The 19,835-nt window shown below is 42.5% G+C and overlaps 1 protein-coding gene and 1 long non-coding RNA gene across 4 annotated transcripts in view; one reads left to right on the plus strand and one right to left on the minus strand.

The window, feature by feature from the left end:
- The window catches only part of CDIN1 (CDAN1 interacting nuclease 1), a 494,484-nt gene that overhangs the window by 190,055 nt on the left and 284,594 nt on the right, over positions 1-19,835 (minus strand). The window lies entirely within an intron of this gene.
- The window catches only part of LOC143775567 (uncharacterized), a 43,581-nt gene continuing 33,407 nt past the window's right edge, over positions 9,662-19,835 (plus strand). Inside the window, exons 1-2 of the long non-coding RNA XR_013215669.1 lie at positions 9,662-9,900; positions 11,427-11,492. This is a non-coding gene — a long non-coding RNA (uncharacterized LOC143775567). The remainder of the gene's footprint in view (positions 9,901-11,426; positions 11,493-19,835) is intronic.

Consider the following 19,835-nt stretch of genomic DNA (forward strand, 5'->3'; position numbering starts at 1 on the left):
CGCCTGAGGAGAAAAAAAAAATACGGTGATGTGAGCTCCCCCATGGATTAGCAGTGGTTCGAGTGCTATGCGATGTCTTCTCACATAGCACTTGTCCGTATTCTACACTAGTGTGACCCCGGCCTATAATGTGTGCAGACTGTAATTATTATTATTCAGTCTATGACATTAGGGGCAGAATGATGGCTCAGTGGATAGCACTGTACTATATATATGGAAGCACAGTGGCTCAGTGGTTATCACTGTACTATACATAGGGCAGCATGGTGGCTCAGTGGTTATCACTGTACTATATATAGGGCAGCACGGTGGCTCAGTGGGTAGCACTGTACTATATACAGGGCAGCATGATGGCAGTGGTTAGCACTGTACTATATATAGGGTAGCACGGTGGCTCAGTGGTTAGCACAACTATATATAGGGTAGAACCATGGCTCAGTGGTTATCACTGTACTATAGGGTAGCACAGTGGCTGTACTGTATATAGGGCAGCACGGTGGCTCAGTGGTTATCACTACTATATATAGGGTAGCACAGTGGCTCAGTGGTTATCACTGTACTATATATAGGGCTGCACGGTGGCTCAGTGGTTAGCACTGTACTATATATATGGTAGCACAGTGGCTCAGTGGTTATCACTACTATATATAGGGTTGCATGGTGGCTCAGTGGTTAGCACTGTTGCTTTGTAGCGCTGGGGTCCTGGGTTCAATTCCCATCAAGGACAACGTCTGCAAGGAGTCTATATGTATTCCTTGTGTTTCCGTGGGTTTCCTCTGGATTCTCTTGTTTCCATTCACACTCCAAACACATACTGATAGGGAATATAGATTGTGAACTTCAATGGGGACTGTGATGAGGATGTCTGTAAAGCGCTAATAATAATACATAACGGGTGGTGAGTGACGTGGGAAACATGCAATTAATAATGTTCCTAGACTAAGGTTCTTGTATGGTTGGAAAGTTGCAGCATTTTTAAAGCGGCTTTACCCCATTAACAGCTGCAGACGATGCATTTTAGAAGTGATCTAGGACATGGCTGACCTTCTGCTGTAACCAGTTGACAGTGGAAGTCAAAACAAAGGAAGGTGGCACTTAAGAGTGGGACACGACTTACTTCCTACCTTCCTGAACTAATCGTCAATTTCTATTTGGAAACACTGTAAAGCGCTATCAAGGTCACATCCCAAGAGTCAGATAAACTAACACTCAGTTCCTGAGAAAAAACAGTCACTTGTATGTTTAATGATTGAAGGTTGCAACCAATGCAATGACACAAAGAAGAAAAGTGAGGAATGTTTATATGCAGAGTAATGTCTCAGTTCTGAACAGTAGTAAACATATACCGTAAATATATGGATTTTATTATGTACTGTAATGGCATAATACACACCATTTTCCTAAATTAGACACAACATATTTCACTCCAGTCTTTGCCCAACTAAAACCTTAACATGGCTAACCATGATTAGAAAAAAGGGCTGGCTCTATTTTTTCCCCAGAATCAGTGCCACTCCTGTCCGTGACCTATGTACAGCATGTGCCGATCTGCCCCATTCTTTTGGGCAGAGTGTTATTGAATAGACGGCCATTTTTTCAAATCTCGCACAAGCTCTTTAAATCTTAATTAAGAAATTACTGTTATTTGTAAAGAGAACCTATAACCAATCTGGGGAGGGCCAACATTCTTATTAAAAAAAAAAAAAAAAAAGTGGCCAGTCCCAAATTGTTGATTTTCTAAAAATCCCCAGTATGGTCCCTAAGGGCTCAGTGGATTTTTGGTCCTATAAAAACGGACGTAGGTCACCCGAGAGGGACAGCCCCAATGATATATATGAAGCAGGTCAGTCTGTGCATTAGTGGTCCATACTAGGACTGATTGGTATGAACATCTGAATGAGTCCTTAATGTTTCTTGAAAAAGCCCAGCTTTCTAGCATAAGACAGGCCCAAACTTCCAGGCTGTGGGATCCCGGCATGCAGAGGTCTTCACAACCCTTCGCAGCCGCTCCTCCTTTGCACGGAGCGCTGACGTGTATTTTACTGAGATGTTACGGATTGATAACCGCTGAACTAATGTTGACGATTGACTGCAAGAGCGGCCATGGAGGCTTGTGGGACCCTACTCTATATGCCGGCATCCCGTAATCTAGAAGTTTGACCCTTTCAGATGATACTAAAGACCTTTCTGAGCTCTTTGGTTAATAGGTGATTTTTAGAAAATCACCAACCTGGGGCTGACCGCTCTTTTCTTAAATAAAAGGGCAGCCCAAGATTGGTGATAGGTTGTCTTTAAAGTATCCTTCACATGACAAAATTTGAGGCTGAAAATACTATGGTTTATAAAAGAAGCTGCAAAGCAAATTTCGCACCACCACCAACCAGACATTGATTACCTATCCTAAGGATAAGCCATCAATGATAAAATAGTGGACAACCTCTAAGTGGAAAACACCTCCAATTCCGGGAGACAGGGCAATTCCATGTAAACCCCTGCCAAAGGCCTCTCACCCAGTCCAATACCCTACTAGGAACAGGCAAGTGGTGAGAACCCAAAAACAGCTCTTTACAGTTGAAAATCATCTGGTTTCGATAGAAAAAAAAAAGTCAGTGGGCGAAGCTCCTTGAAGGGCTGACACTGACCTACAGAAGGTAGCACAAGGTAGCCAGATTTCTTCCTCTTGGACAGGAGCTTAGTTAGGTACCAACAAGCATCAGGACAGCAGATGAATCCTCCTAAGAACAAGACCTGTACACCATGGGAGACTCATACCATGGGCTGAGAACCTAACCTAGGATTCATACGCGGCTCTTCCAAAAAATTTAAATAACAGCATCTACAAGATATTTTTTTCTTGCTCTGATGTCCTATCCAGACTTTGACATACCCATACATTTTGTTTAGCAGACCATGATGTAAAGGCGAAATTAGCACAATCTCTAAATATCACGCATCAGAGACAAGTAAAGGGAGTAGATATGAGACGAAACAACGCAGCAAACACTGAAATATTAAACTGCAATCACTGAAATCATCTGCCGACTTAATTGGTCAAGAAGAGTCTTAGCTGAAAGCGCTTCACAAACAAATAATTTGTTTACCAAAGCCCCAATCTGAAGCGTGAAACATCTTTTGAAGAAGAAAGAGATGATGCTGCTCGTGAAATAATATGTTTAATGTCTTCCTCATTAAGCTAATAAGTTGCCAGTGAAGAAGACATGCTCATATCTTGCAGATTTTCTTAACACATCACTGTCAGTGGACTGATAATTTGAAGTTTAATTAAACTTGTATAAGTACGGGTTTAATTATTAAGTCTCTTCCACCACCCGAGAAAAATCTACAGCAGGCTGCCCGTGTAGAAGTGGGCAGACGTCGTACTGTAAGACTTATCAGACTTATTTCTCACATGTGCATGGACGCAGAATTGCTAACATAATAAAATAATGCCTACACTCGTGTCCACTACGGTAAAGTCTTCGGCACATGCCGCTTCCCTTTATTAATTCTCATGATGAGCATCTACAAAGTTTGGAAGTTCTTTCTACATTTGATTAAAATGGGTGATGCCTCTTTGAAGAGAATCAGTCACCAGTTTTTTTCTACCTAATCTGAGAGCAGCATAATGTAGGGGCAGAGACCCTGATTCCAGCGATGTGTCACTTACTGGGCTGCTTAGTGCGGTTTCTATAAAAACACAAGTTTTATCAGATTATCACTTGAGAACAAGTAAACCTGCTGCCTGGTAGTCCTCCATATTAATGAGCTCTGTATAACCCCGCCCCCACCACTCATTGGCAGCTTTTTGTCTATGCATAGCGTACACCGAAAGCTGCTAATCGGTGACGTGGGCGTGGTTATATAGAGCTCAGCATTCAGAGATCCGAAGGATCTGTAGCAGATAAAAGATGGATTTTATCACAAATGCTGCACCCAGTAAGTGACACATCGCTGGAATCAGGGTCTCTGCCCCTGCATCAGTTTTTCCCAACACCAGTACCCAAGAGTCACCAGCAGATTATGTTTTCAGGATTTGCTTAGTATTGCCCAGGTGGTAACTCCATGACTAATGCAATACTATGGAAACCCTGAAAAATATCAATCCTTCATATATTTTGTAGAAGTAAACAGGAAACATGAGCAGCAAATTATCCTTTATGCCTCATTCAGACGGTCCGTTTTTCACATGCGAGTCGTAGCCATGGTTTCCACGGATTGAACATGTACCGTTATAGTCTGTGGAGCTGTTCACATGTCTGCTTTTTTAATCTGGGTTGTGTGTCAGCGAAAAAATGACGAAAAAATGACGATGACATGTGCATTCATTATGTGCGACATAATTCAGAATCAAAGATACAAGTCAAAGGATCCGTGAAAATCCCAGACAGCACATGGATGGTATCAGTGCTCATTATATGCTGTGTTTCAGGGGTATATCGTCCATAGTGGCAGCCTACAAGGCCCCTTTCCTCCCTACGCCATCCCAATTTCAAAGGTGTCCGCGTCCCCATGATCAGGACCATTGAGTAGAATGGTGGACCAGGGTGCCAGTGAATGTGATAGTCCCTGCACAGCAGGCACAATGACATCAGTACATTGCGCCTGTTTTGCCAAAGCCTCAGTACTCACTGCACGAACTGGAGCAGCGCCGGTGGAGGGGGCAAGGTGAGAAGGGTTTTTTCTTTTCAATGTCAGTAATTGTGGGGGGCCAATCATACTGAATAGGGGGCTGATAGGGACCAATTACAACTTTCTCTATGCAGCCCTTTGAATTCTATCACTGATGAAGCACTGATGGTAAAAAATGACCAAACACTGATGGTAAAGACTGACACAAGGACCAAACACTGATGGTAAAGACTGACACAAGGACAAAACACTGATGGTAAAAACTGACACAAGGACCAAACACTGATGGTAAAGACTGACACAAGGACCAAACACTGATGGTAAAGACTGACATAAGGACCAAACACTGATGGTAAAGACTGACAAGGACCAAACACTGATGGTACAGACTGACGCAAGGACAAAACCCTGATGGTAAAGACTGACACAAGGACCAAACACTGATGGTAAAGACTGACACAAGGACCAAACACTGATGGTAAAGACTGAAACAAGGACCAAACACCGATGGTAAAGACTGACACAAGGACCAAACACCGATGGTAAAGACTGACACAAGGACCAAACACTGATGGTAAAGACTGACACAAGTATCAAACACTGATGGTAAAGACTGACACAAGGACAAAACACTGATGGTAAAGACTGACACAAGGACAAAACACTGATGGTAAAGACTGACACAAGGACAAAACACTGATGGTAAAAACTGACACAAGGACCAAACACTGATGGTAAAGACTGACACAAGGACAAAACACTGATGGTAAAAACTGACACAAGGACCAAACACTGATGGTAAAGACTGACACAAGGACCAAACACTGATGGTAAAGACTGACACAAGGACCAAACACTGATGGTACAGACTGACGCAAGGACAAAACCCTGATGGTAAAGACTGACACAAGGACCAAACACCGATGGTAAAGACTGACACAAGGACCAAACACTGATGGTAAAGACTGACACAAGTATCAAACACTGATGGTAAAGACTGACACAAGGACAAAACACTGATGGTAAAGACTGACACAAGGACAAAACACTGATGGTAAAAACTGACACAAGGACCAAACACTGATGGTAAAGACTGACACAAGGACAAAACACTGATGGTAAAGACTGACACAAGGACAAAACACTGATGGTAAAAACTGACACAAGGACCAAACACTGATGGTAAAGACTGACACAAGGACAAAACACTGATGGTAAAGACTGACCAAACACTGATGGTAAAGAATGACACAAGGACAAAACACTGATGGTAACGACTGACACAAGGACCAAACACTGATGGTAAAGACTGACACAAGGACAAAACACTGATGGTAAAAACTGACACAAGGACCAAACACTGATGGTAAAGACTGACACAAGGACAAAACACTGATGATAAAGACTGACCAAACACTGATGGTAAAGACTGACACAAGGACAAAACACTGATGGTAAAGACTGACCAAACACTGATGGTAAAGACTGACATAAGGACAAAACACTGATGGTAAAGACTGACCAAACACTAATGGTAAAGACTGACCAAACACTGATGGTAAAGACTGACACAAGGACCAAACACTGATGGTAAAGACTGACACAAGGACAAAACACTGATGGTAAAGACTGACACAAGGACAAAACACTGATGGTAAAGACTGATACACAGACCAAACACTGATGGTAAAGACTGATACACAGACCAAACACTGATGGTAAAAACTGATACATAGATCAAGCACTGATGGTAAAAACTGACCAAACACTGATGGTAAACCCTTGATGCAGTATGGAGAAGTGATGCAATAGTTGAGTATGAGTTCTTTTTTTTATTATTTTCACTCCATGCTGGGCCAGTCTTTAGGTCACAGAAAACATTATGAGTTGTTGCCATTACCTACATTACATTGGCAGCAGTGCTACGGCGGATGCGCAAAATCCCATTTGGGATGTGTATCAGTCCTTTGAAATACGGTTTGTGTAATGTGCTGATCTGTACAGTGCGGCGCAGAGTCGTGTTCAGGAGCCATTCACTGTGCAATCCCACCCAAACATAAGGGGGAAATAAAATACCATGTTTCTATTGTAGGAGGAACGTGTATTTATATGCTAAAATTAATGCTAAATACACACAGAGGACATAGACTCTAAGGGTAAGTTCACACAGGGCTTTTTGCTGCTTTTTTTTCTGCAGAAAAACCTGGTCTTCTTGGCAGGCAAGAAGCTGCGTCAAAAATGCAGGTTTAGGTGCGTTTTTGGTGCGTTTTTTGTTGCGTATTTGGTGCGTTTTTTTTCTCTTTGTCCATGCTAATGTCCTTGAATTTTCAGCAGCAAAAACACAGCAAATAATGATACCTGCGTTTTTGCTGCATTTTTTTCAACACCCATTCAAGTCAATGGGTGAAAAACGCTGAAAAAACGCTGAAAGAAGTGACGTGCCCTATGTCCAAAAAACGCAGCAAAGCACAAAATACTGATCACACAAAAAAACAATGTGTGTGCATGAGATTTCTGAAATCTCATAGGCTTTGCTGGTAATGGAAAAAGCAGCTGAAAATTTGCATAAAAAAAGCAAAAACGCCCAGTGTGAACTTACACTAATAATGGCACTGAGAATGGATTTTCTTCTCTTTCCAGCAATCTCCTTGCTGTACAGTCTCTCCATTAACATGACAGAGCTCTGAAGTCTTCCTCCCAGGCATTCTGCAGGCCCGGTAGGGTTTATATCTGTTTTACAAAAATGGCAATCTTATTAGAAACTGGTGACAGATAAGGCCCTCACTGCTGAGCAAAAACGCTCATTTACCTCAACAGACAAAAATGTTCAAATACCAAGTTATTTCTACATAAGCAGAATTGTGTCATTTTGTTTGGATGATATGTTCTGTAGAAATGTTCCTGTAATTTTGAACATTCACAGGAATAAACTGAATAAAACACGAAGGCAAAACTCATAGAAGCTGTTCCCGGAGAAAAGTCTGCAGTCAATATAACCATATATGTTATCAAATCATCTACAGTAAAAAACTGAAAACAAAGAACTGAAAAAATTTATAAATAAAACAGAACTATGCAAAAAGTGAACAAAGCTCTAAATAAACTTGATTATGGAGACTGTAAACTGTAGGTCTTCCCTTATTTGCTCTACACAGAAACTGATAGCAAAAAAAAGGAAAATGTGTGACAAGTTTATAAGCTCAATCCATTTAACAAATACAGCAGTGCTTGAAAGTTTATGAACCTTTCAGAGCTTTCGATATTTCTGCAGAAATTTGACATGAATTATATCAGATTTTCACACAACTCCTAGCATTGGACCGTGAGTCCAAAAATATTCGCGTTTGTAATTTTTCAAATGAGGACAATGATCCAATGCCACATGTTTAGGAGAGACAAAAAGTATGTGAACCTTTGCTTTCAGTATCTGGTGTAAACCCCTTGTGCAGCAATAACTGCAGCGAAACATGTCTAGTAAAGGTTGACTAGTTCTGCACATGTCTGAAAGTGGCAAGATTATCTGAACTTTTAGGACTAGCACATAATTTGAAGGTGAAATCATAATTTGGTGTTTTTCAATCAATGCGATGACAATCAGGTGTGAGTAAACAACTGTTTTTGTTTTGCTATATTTAAAAAACAGAAAGTCTGATCCTCACAATACATTTTTGGAAGTGTATGATGGCATGAACAAAGGAATTTCAGAGTACCATATTTTCCGGACTATAAGATGCACTTTTTCCACAAAAAAATTTGGGAAGCAAAAGAGGGGTGCGTCTTTTAGTCTGAAAGCAGGCATACCGGGGGATTGCGGCAGTGGTGTAGCAGTGTCCCTTCCTCAGGGAACTGGCGGCGGCAGAGGTGTGGCGATGCTGAGGCTCGGTGTTGGCGGTGGGTGGTGTCGAGTGCATCGTTGGTTTCCCTGAGGCCATCTTCTTGAAGCCGTGGGCCACCAGAAGGCGGCGTATGCACAGATTGAGATCTCAGCGGCCCTCGGCTTCAGGAAAATGGCTGCCGAAGGCCGAGCATGTGCAGACTGAGATCTCAGCGACCATTTTCCTGAAGTCGAGGGCCACTGAGATCTCAATCTGCGCACGCGCTTCCTCAGGAATATGCCCGCCGAGAAACCGGTGATGCACATGGCTCTGCTCGCCATGGACACTGGTCCGCAGTGTCGCCACATTTCTGCGGCTGGCATCCTGAGGATGGGACCCTGCTTTACAGGAGTGATCAAGCAATGCGTATGGTAGTCTGCAAGGTCAGAAAGGAACCCAAGGTAACGTCTAAGCAACTAAAGGCCTCTCTAACATTAGCTACTGATAATGCTCAGGAGTCCATCATGATCATTAGTGAGTGAGTGGCAGCTGTAAACACTCCCCAACACTGACCAACAGCCAGTTATGTATTGCATCAGTGCTGAGCCGACTGTCAGTGCCTGGGCGCGGTCACAGCTGTCTCTCACGATGTACTGGTCAGTAACTGAAGCAGTGTCAGTATTCCTCTGACTGAAAGCCGATGGCTGCTGGAGGACTGAAAATCATTTCCTCCTGGAAACCGGGCTTCTAGTGCAGTGGCCGCACAGCTGTAGAACGCTATTAACCTACAGATTAACCCATAACTGAAGACTAACAGTGTTTAGGGGCATAACAGGTTCCCTTTAAATTCAGGCAGTGAAAAGTTACAAGTTGTAAACTGGTTTTGGGAAACACTTATCTCACTTTTAGCCCAAAAGTGTAACTGAGTTTACAAGATAGTGTGGAATGTTGACTGCCGAGGTGTCCATGTTACATATGTGACAATATCTAAATATCTGGAAGAAAGTGGCAAAACTAAGGAAAGTTCCACTATTGGAAAAGTTCTAATATCATACCTGTACGTTTGTATAGCTGCTGGATTAAGATATGTGCCATCTCATGCCCCACTACACCATTAACACACCCAGGTATCATTTCTTATATTTGTGTGTTTGTTTATGGACAGTCAAGAAGTGCCCCAATTTGGTGTTTTCTTTTTAAGATATTACCTGCCAGGAGACAATCACTGACATATTGGATGACTTTTCCCTTTCCATTGCGATTAGACTTTTTTTTTTGCCTTATGAATCCAGGCACTTTGTCATTGCAAAATAAAATGAGATGTTAAGAATATCCTGCCCCGCAGTAGCAGAGAGTGCGTTCCTGGACTCATTCTATCACAGTGGCGGCTTTTCTACTGATGAAGTTCTGTCTGGAAACCCTTACAAGAAAGAAAATTAATGCAGCAAAATGTCAGGTGAGGACAATACCAGTTCTTCTATTCTGCTTCCTGCCTTATGCACTATAACATGCAAAATATGGAAACTATGTCATACCGAGATGCTTTGTTGATACATTTTCACTTTTGGACACACACACCCGAATACATACATACATATATATTTTTTATATTATTTTACCTAAGGCTACTTTCACACTAGCGTCGTGCACTGCACGTCGCTATGCGTCGTTTTGCAGAAAAAACGCATCCTGCAAAAGTGCTTGCAGGATGCGTTTTTTTCTCCATAGACTTTTATTAGCGACGCATTGCCACACGTCACAACCGTCGTGCGACGGTTGCGTCGTGTTGCGTCGGACCGTCGCCACCATGCGCGGCCGGAACTACGCACCCACCTCCCCGCACCTCACAATGGGGCAGCGGATGCGTTGGAAAACTGCATCCGCTGCCCCCGTTGTGCAGCACATTCACAGTTAGCGTTGGTGCGCCGCAACGTCGCATAGCGACGTGCAGTGCACGACGCTAGTGTGAAAGTAGCCTAATTGCATGTAATTGGGATATAAATCATTTTTGCAATTGAGTTTCATTAAAAATGTTGCACTGTTTGCCTTTAGCGTTTATGTTGCACTGGTTGCAGAATGAATTAGAGAGAACCTGTCACCATTTGCCCCATATGAGATACGGCCACCACCTTTCAGCCCTGATATACAGCATTCTAATACACTGTGTATAAGCCCCCAATAGGGCCTGTAAGACAAGAAAAACTCCTTTCATAAAACTCAGCTACATGGCAGTTGCTATCTTGGTCCAGCACCTCCCATCTTCTTGAAATGCCTTCCTTCTTCTGTGCTTCATGTGGATGACGCATCCTACAATGTCCCGGGCATACTTCTCCTGTAAAGGGCAGAGTAAAGTACTGCAGAGTACATGCATTGGGAAAAGTCAAAGATCCCCGGCACATGCGCACTGCAGTACTTTACTCTCCCCTAGTCATGGCAGAAAAGCACGCCTGCGCAGGTGGGCGATGCCAGGGAGACTGTGTGCATGACGTAGGACACACCATCCACATGAAGGACGGCATTGCATGAAGGGGGCATCGGACCAAGAAAGCGACACCCACCGGACCCGACTGCCCCCTAGTTGAGTATAACAGCTCTTTCTCTTGTCTAACAGACCAGATTGGGGTGATATATACAGCATATTGGAATACTGTAGATCAGCCCTGAAAGGTGACAGCCCTATCTCATATGGGGCAAACCTAGTGACAGGTTCCCTTTAACTGAGAATCAGTCAGTCAGTCCTCAACGATGGTCATACTCTGAGTTCATAGCTCTCCTGTCATTTTTCTGAGCTACTCACAGCTGATTTATGATCACATATCACAGCAAAGTTGAATGTACAGTGAACAAAGAGCCGGAGTGGGCCAAACGGTGCAAAATATTTAAAAACTGTGCATCAGTCTGCCCAGTGCATCATATAAGCGTATCATACAAGTGTGTGGCGTTATGGAAGAATTAATCCAGAATTTATTATGATGTATACAGACTGTACCGGCCATCTGCCACCATCGCACTCTAATCAACATGTCCATTTAGCTATTCTTAATGCAGGTACGTGACCCAGTTTTTCCACATTGACTTTCCCTTACCTCAGCCTCTTGCAAAAACTCGGTATGCTTTTCAAATGACCCCTGCAATACACCCCAATGTTCTTTGTGACCTTTTTTACTCTGCCTTGCTCATATGCATCTGGCTCACTCTTGATTATGTGACCAAGATGAGCACAGACCAGTCCCCGGCCCAGTGCATAATATGAGTGTATCATAGAAGTGTGTGGAGCTATGAAAGAATTAACCCAGAATTGAACCAGTAGGGAACTGAATGATACCGGATACATAGTAATTGTAAACAATGTTTGTTTGTTTAACTCTGACCCCTATAATCCTTCACTTTCTGCTAACCCCCTTAATCCCTACACCTAGTAAGGAACTGGTTATCTCTCCTTCCATCCTCCCCATCCATCCAGCTCACCTTCTCCACAGAACTGTTCCTCAACATACAATCCTCCCTCCAAACACAGACAGCCCTCTCCTGCTCCCACCTGATATCACTTTCTCTGCTCCTCCTCACTGCCATTGATAGTTCTCCAAATCCTGGCCCTCCTACCACATCCCCACAGTCATTTCTACCTCCCATCCACAATCTATCACAAATTTCCCTAACCTTTTTAACCTTATGCCCAGCCCCCGCTTCCCCAGTCCCATTAACAGGAGCTCTATGGAACGCTTGCTCTGTCTGTAACAAGCTTTCCTACATCCATGATCTTTTCATTACTAACAAACTTTCCTTCCTCGCTATCACCGAAACCTGGCTCACCCCTCTGACACAGCCTCTAAAGCTGCACTTTCGTATGGTGAATTCTACCTTTCCCACACCCCCCGTCCCAGCACCAAGCATGGCGGAGGAGTTGGTTTTCTCCTGTCAGATAACTGCTCCTTCACCCCAATCCCACTGCCACCTTCTGTTACCCTCCCCTAAATTGAGGTGCACTCTGTGCGAATCTAATCCCCCACCAACCTCCAACTGGCTGACATTTACCACCCCCAGGGCCAGCCACAACCTTTTTCGACCACTTCACCACCTGGCTACTTCATTTCCTCTCTGCTTACATTCTCTTCCCTCTCCAATCCTTGCCAACAATCCCCACTCCATAAACTTGCACACCCTCGCAGAAACCTCGATTTACACTCACTCTCTGAATTGCTTCTCCCTCTTACAGACATAAGTTCCTTACACAATTCGGACGCCGATGCAGCTTTGAATAACACCACAATAGCTGCAGCTCTTGAATCGGTCGCCTCTCTCACACATACCAAAGCTCGCAAAATCAAAAGACAACCCTGGCACACCAGCCTGACCAAAGTACTAAGGAGGGCTTCCAGGGTGGCTGAGCGGAGATGGAAAAGATCACACTCCAACGAGCACTTCATCGCATTTCAACAGTCCCTCACTACTTTCAAGACCACACTCACCGCAGCAAAACAAACCTACTTATCTCTCATATCCTCCCTGTCTCACAACCCTAAACAGCTATTCAACACCTTCAATTCTCTCCTCCGTCTGCAGCACCTCCTCCCTCTCCACTCATCTCAGCTGAAGACTTTGCCTCATTCTTCAAACAGAAGATTAATAACATCAGAGAAAGCTTTGGCCTACATCCCCCACAACTCCTCTTCCTAACTACTCAGCCCGCCTCCTCCAAAACCCGCTTATCCACAATTACAGGAGACCAACTTTCCGCCCTACTCTCAAGCTCACATCTCACCACCTGTGCACTTGACCCATCCTCTGTATCTAGCAATCGCCTCCAAATCACTTCTACCCTTTGTTTCAAAACTACTGGAACAGCATCTCCATTTCAAAATGCCCTCCCACCTTTCTTCCTGCTCCCTCTTTGACCGCTTAGAATCTGGCTTCCGACCGTGTCATTCCACTGAAACTGCCCCAAATAAAGCCACCAATGACCTGCTGACTGCCAAAGCCAAGCGACACTACTCTGTTCTCCTCCTGGACCTGATCTCTGGCTTTAACACAGTGGACCACTCCCTATTACTACAGACCATCTCATCTCTTGGCATCACTGACTTGGCCCCATCTTGGATCGCATCAGACCTAACAGACAGAACATTCAGTGTCTCCCACTCACACACCACCTCCTCACCCCCTATCGGTCGGAGTCCCACAAGGTTCAGTCCTAGGGACCCTGCTCTTCTCTATTTACACCTTCAGATTGGGACAGCTCTAAGAATCTCACGGCTTGCAGTATCACGTCTATGCTGATGACACACAGATCTACCTCTCTGGACCGCCCTACTAACCAAAATCCCAGAATGTCTGTCAGCTACTTCATCCTTCTTCTCCGCTAGATTTCTAAAACTTAACATGGACAAAACAGAATTCATCATCTTTCCCCCTTCTCACTCGACTCGCCCAACAGACCTATCCATTAAAGTAAATGGCTACTCACTCTCCCCAGTCCCACAAGCTCGATGCCTCAGGGTAATCCTTGACACTGATCTCTCCTTCAAACCACATATCCAAGCCTTTTAAACTTCCTACTGCAACCTCCTGCTCGGTGGCTTCCCTTCTAACACTCTCATGCTCCTCCAATCTATCCTAAACTCTGTTGCCCAACTAATCCACCTGTCCACGTTATTCCAATGCCTCTCCTCTCTGTCAATCCCTTCACTGGCTCCCCATTACCCAGAGAATCCAATTCAAAACCCTAACCATGGCATACAAAGCCATCAACAACCTGTGTCCTCCATACATCTGTGACCTCGTCTCCCTTTATCTACCAGCACGCAACCTCTGATCCTCACATCTGTTTCTCTACTCTCCTTCTTCCCACAGTCACATACAATATTTCTCCCACACATCCCCCCTCCTCTGGAACTCTCTACCCCAACATATCAGACTCTCGCCTACCATGGAAACTTCAAAAAAAAAACCTGAAGACCTACATCTTCCGACAAGCCTACAACCTGCAGTAACCACTGATCCACCAAACCGCTGCATGACCAGCTCTACCCTCATCTATTGTATCCTCACCCACCCCTTGTAGATTGTGCACCCTCGTGGGCAGGGTCCTCTCTCCTCCTGTACCAGTCGTGGCTTGTATTGAGTAAGATTATTGTACTTTATTATGTATAAACCTTTTCACATGTAAAGCGCCATGGAATAAATGGTGCTATAATAATAATAATAATAGTAATAATAATGAACCCCAATTGCAAAGATAATTAATTATAAATACAAGTATTGTTAATCCCCCAAATATATTTGTATTTATATTTGTAAGTGAATGTATGTCACCCAAAGGTGGACTACGGCTCCAGTTCTCTATTCGTTGTATAGATGCACATAGGCTTGTGTGATAAGGGTAGCCTGGAATATTCAATTTGGGAAATATAAATATCCCTCCCTTTGACAGTCGGGTCACATTTACGTCCACTGTAATTGCAGAATCGTTAAGTACAATATATTCAATGTATTAGGGACTTGACATAGGGCCATGGGCTGCTGGAGACAATCCTGCCTGGCCAATGCAGGAAGCCAGTCTGTCTCTTAAAAGGGTTTAAAGTTTTTCATACATAAGCAATGGACACTTCAGCTGAATGTAAAAACATAAATAAGTCATGTCATCGATTTTCCAAAAAGTCACTTTAGAAAATAACTGGTTTTCCCTATTGTTAACCATTGGATAGCAGGATATTTAACCAGTCTGCTATATTGATCATGGCAGCAACAGGCAGACTGTGGGTGGGTTTAGAAATACCATTCATTAATACTTCTTTTAGACTGTGTTCAAACATAGCGTAAATGTTTCATTTTTCCTGCTGCTTTTTATTCGCATGTTTTCTGCGTTTCCGCACCATAATGACAAATAATGACAATTGTTGATTTTTCCCATTTATTTGATGCGTTTTTGGTGCAGATTTGAAGAAGGCTTTTAAATGCATTTTTTGTAGTACAGACAAGCTTTAATCCTGCACTTATGAATGCAACTGTTTTTTTTTTTACATGCGTGTTACATGGTTATTTTTCAGGCTCCCCATAAAATCCTACAGGAAAGAAATGCACAGCTAAACGGTGTCTTTAGACGCACAGTGGGCAGGACTTAAAGAGAATCTGTCAGCAGGTTTTTGTTATGTAATCTAAGGGCAGAATGATGTGGTGGCTTAGAGCCTGATTCTAGTGATGTGTCACTTATTAGGCTGTGTGCCGTTGTTTCAAAACAATGAGTGGTTTACCATTAGGAGATTTTCACTACAGGACTACAGCTCAAATGCCTTCTAGTCCAACTCCGTCCTCAGCGCTGATTAGCAGCTTACTGTCAATATGCAATGCACACAGAAAGCCTGGTAGGGACAGAGCTAGCTTTCTGAGCTCAGCTATATGCTACATCTTAAAACTCTGATTGTGCCACAACTGCTGCACAACAAAGTGACACATCGTTGGAATCAGGGTCTCTGCCTCTATATTACGCTGTGCTCAGATGAGTTCACAAGTACCTGGTGACGGATTCCCTTTAACATGAAATCACAAACACCTTGCTTGGACAGTTAAACGTACATTTTTTTTGCACAAAAAGCTCAACAGAAAAAAATGTAGAATTGGGAATATGGCCTCTGGGTACGTTTCAAGGAGGTGATTTTCAGCTGCAGCTTTGTGTGTGGATACTACACTACAGCATTGTCAATGAAATTTCCCAAAAACTCATGAACATGTAAAGGAAAAAAAATTGCAGCAAAAACTGTTCAGAGCTGCGCACTTGGAATCCATCGTTTGTCAATTAATGTTATGCAAAGGGTGAAATGTCATAACATTCCCGCAACAAAATCCAAGACTTTTGGAAACACACAGTTGGTATTTTTTTCTCCTACAGTTTTTCTTTGCCCGAAAATGCTGGGGTCTGATGTTAGAATCCTAGAATGCTAGAGTTGGAAGGGACCTCCGGGGTCATAGTGTCCAATCCCCTGCTCAATGGAGGATTCACTAAATCATATTAGACAGATGTCTGTCCAGCCTGTTTGAAGACTTCCATTGAAGGAGAACTCACCACCTCTCGTGGCAGCCTGTTCCACTCATTGATCACCCTCACTGTCAAAAAGGTTTTTCCTAATATCTAATCTGTATCTTCTCCCTTTCAGTTTCATTCCATTGCACATGGTGTCTTTTACACACTGGCGTAATCACAGTTTTTGAAGACGCTTTAGAAAAAAACACCAGCAGTGTTAACCTTGGGGTATCTTTTCTGACGACTCTTTGGAAATTTTTTGCGGTGTTTTCTTTTTAATTTTATACATAAATTGGTAGAAGCCATCAGAAACATGGACAGGTCGCTTCTTTAAGCCACTTTGCGGCTTTTGAAGTTTTAAAGGAAGTTACAAAAGATGGAATATATGAACAGCAAATCGTTTTCACACTGCTGTGCATTATATCAATTTGTTGCAGCATTTTTTAACGCCTTTTCCAGGTGAGCTCCAGCATTGGGGACTCCATTGGTTATGGTCATTGAATTACTGGGTGCAACACATGAGTGCCACAAAATTGGAACCTACAGGTGCTATTAATTCAACACGAGGCTTCACAGACTGGGTTTAGTTTTTTTCCAAAAAGGGCTATAAAACAAATACATCAGTAATAAAGATAAAGGTGGATAAATAAATGAAATGAAGTTAAGAATTGGGCGGCATCGTACTCTAAAAATAAAAAAATAGTGTTTTATTAGCAACAATTGTGCAAAATTTTGATGAATTTGGTGCAAAGTCCACCATTGAAAACAGAAATATCACTTAAAAAAAACCCCAGCTTTTATTAAGCCCTCTGGTCTTACTGATTATCTAAATCCCATTTTATTACAGATAAGGAAATCCAGTGGAATCAGTACATCGTGCAGTTAATATGTGAAAATTTTGCCCATATCATCGTTTTTCTGCAGATTTTCCAACTCCGCACTGTATAAACTTGACTGATTGTTGGATGAAACAGATCAGCTGATGTGTATATGTGTAATGAGAGAGGATGTAACCTAAGGATATAAAGCCCATTATCAAGGTGTGCAGAAAAAAAAGATTCAACTTACTCTGAAAAATGAAAAATTGTTGCAAGTCTTGCAGAGAGATGCAGCACTCTAGAAATTGCTAAGATATTGGGCCGCGATCATAGAACCATCAGAGGTCTTCTTACCAATAGTTATCAGGGTCACAATAAATGTATAGAGAAAAAAGAAATTAATTGCCAAAGATTTGAGAAGATTCAAACATGAAGCGACCAGGAACCTATTCTCCTCCAGTGCTGTCATATTCCAGATCTGCAACCTACTTGAAGAGTAGAGAGGTAAAACTCGGAAAAAAATTCTAATCAATAATACACGTGTAGGTAGTACTAACGAAGGGATCTTATAGGAGGAAAAGGGAAAGTGTACAGAAATATATATATACACAGCTGCTTCTCACAAAATTAGATTATCAAAAAGTTAATTTATTTCAATTCTTCAATACAAACAGTGAAACTTGTATATTATATAGAGTCATTACAAACACAGTGATCTATTTCAAGTGTTTATTTCTGTTAATGTTGATGATTATGGCTTACAGCCAATGAAAACCCAAAAGTCATTATCTCAGTAAATTAGAATACTTTATAACACCAGCTTGAAAAATTATTGTAACCCCTTTCTGACCTCGGATGGGATAGTATGTCCGAGGTCAGATCCCCGCTTTGATGCAGGGCTCCGGCGGTGAGCCCGCATCAAAGCAGGGACATGTCAGCTGTTTTGAACAGCTGACATGTGCCCGCAATAGCGGCGGGTGAAATCGCTTTTCACCCGCCGCTATTAACTAGTTAAATGCCGCTGTCAAACGCTGACAGCGGCATTTAACCGGCAGTGAAGGCCGGAAATGATCGCATCGCTGACCCCCATCACATGATCGGGGGTCAGCGATGCATCAGAATGGTAACCATAGAGGTCCTTGAGACCTCTATAGTTACTGATCCCGGCTAGCTGTGAGAGCCACCCAGTGGTCGGCGCTCATAGCAAGCCTGTTATTAAACTACATAAAAAACACCAAAAAAGGAAAAATTCAAGAAAATACACCAAAAACAGGCAGAGATGCTTACCTGTCTAAATATATTTATATATAAATATTAAACTACATAGCAGCGATCTGATGATAGCTGCTATGTAATAGAGCCGATCAAGTTGTGCCAGCTTCTAGCCTCCAATGGCTATTGAAGCATGGCAAAAGTAAAAAAAAAAAAAAATGTTAAAAAAATGTGAATAAAATGAAAAAAATATAAAAGTTTAAATCACCCCCTTTCGCCCCATTCAAAATAAATCAATAAAAAAAAAAAAATCAAACCTACACATACTTGGTATCGCCGTGTTCAGAATAGCCCGATCTATCTTTAAAAAAAAGGATTAACCTGATCGCTAAATGGCGTACTGAGAAAAAAAATCGAAACGCCAGAATTACGTTTTATTTTTGTCGATGCGACATTGCATTAAAAAGCAATAACGGGCGATCAAAAGAACGTATCTGCACCAAAATGGCATCATTAAAAATGCCAGCTCGGCATGCAAAAAATAAGCCCTCACCCGACCGCAGATCATGAAAAATGGAGACGCTATGGGTATCGTAAAATGGCACATTTTTTTTTATTTTTTTTAAGCAAAGTTTGGAATTTTTTTTCACCACTTAGGTAAAAAATAACGTAGTCATGTTAGGTGTCTATGAACTCGTAATGACCTGGAGAATCATAAAGGCAGGTCAGTTTTAGTCATTTAGTGAACCTAGTAAAAAAAAGCCAAACAAAAAACAAGTGTGGGATTGCATTTTTTTTGCAATTTCACCGCATTTGGAATTTTTTTCCTATTTTCTAGTACAAGACATGCTAAAACCAATGATGTCGTTCAAATGTACAACTTGTTTCGCAAAAAAATAAGCCCTCACATGGCCATATTGACGGAAAAATAAAAACATTATGGCTCTGGGAAGGAGGGGAGCGAAAAACGAACACGGAAAAACGGAAAATCCCAAGGTCATGAAGGGGTTAAAGACCAAAATGTTGGCCCACTGAAATGTACGTTCAGTAAAAGCACTAAATTCTTGATGGGGCTCCTTTGGCATCAATTACTGCATCAATGCGGCGTGGCATGGAGGCGATCAGCCTGTGGCACTGCTAAGGTGCTATAGAAGCCCAGGTTGCTTTGATAGCAACCTTCAGCACGTATTGGGTCTGGTGTCTCTCATCTTCCTCTTGATAACGAGCATCTGTGGGGTTAAGGACAGGTGAGCTTGCAGGCCATTCAAGCACAGTGATACTGTTGTTTTTAAACCAGGTATTGGTACTTTTGGCAGTGAGGACAGGTGTTCTGCTGGAGAATGA

The sequence above is a fragment of the Ranitomeya variabilis genome, chromosome 1 (assembly GCF_051348905.1).
Source record: "Ranitomeya variabilis isolate aRanVar5 chromosome 1, aRanVar5.hap1, whole genome shotgun sequence".
In the NCBI taxonomy this organism is placed as follows: Eukaryota; Metazoa; Chordata; class Amphibia; order Anura; family Dendrobatidae; genus Ranitomeya; species Ranitomeya variabilis.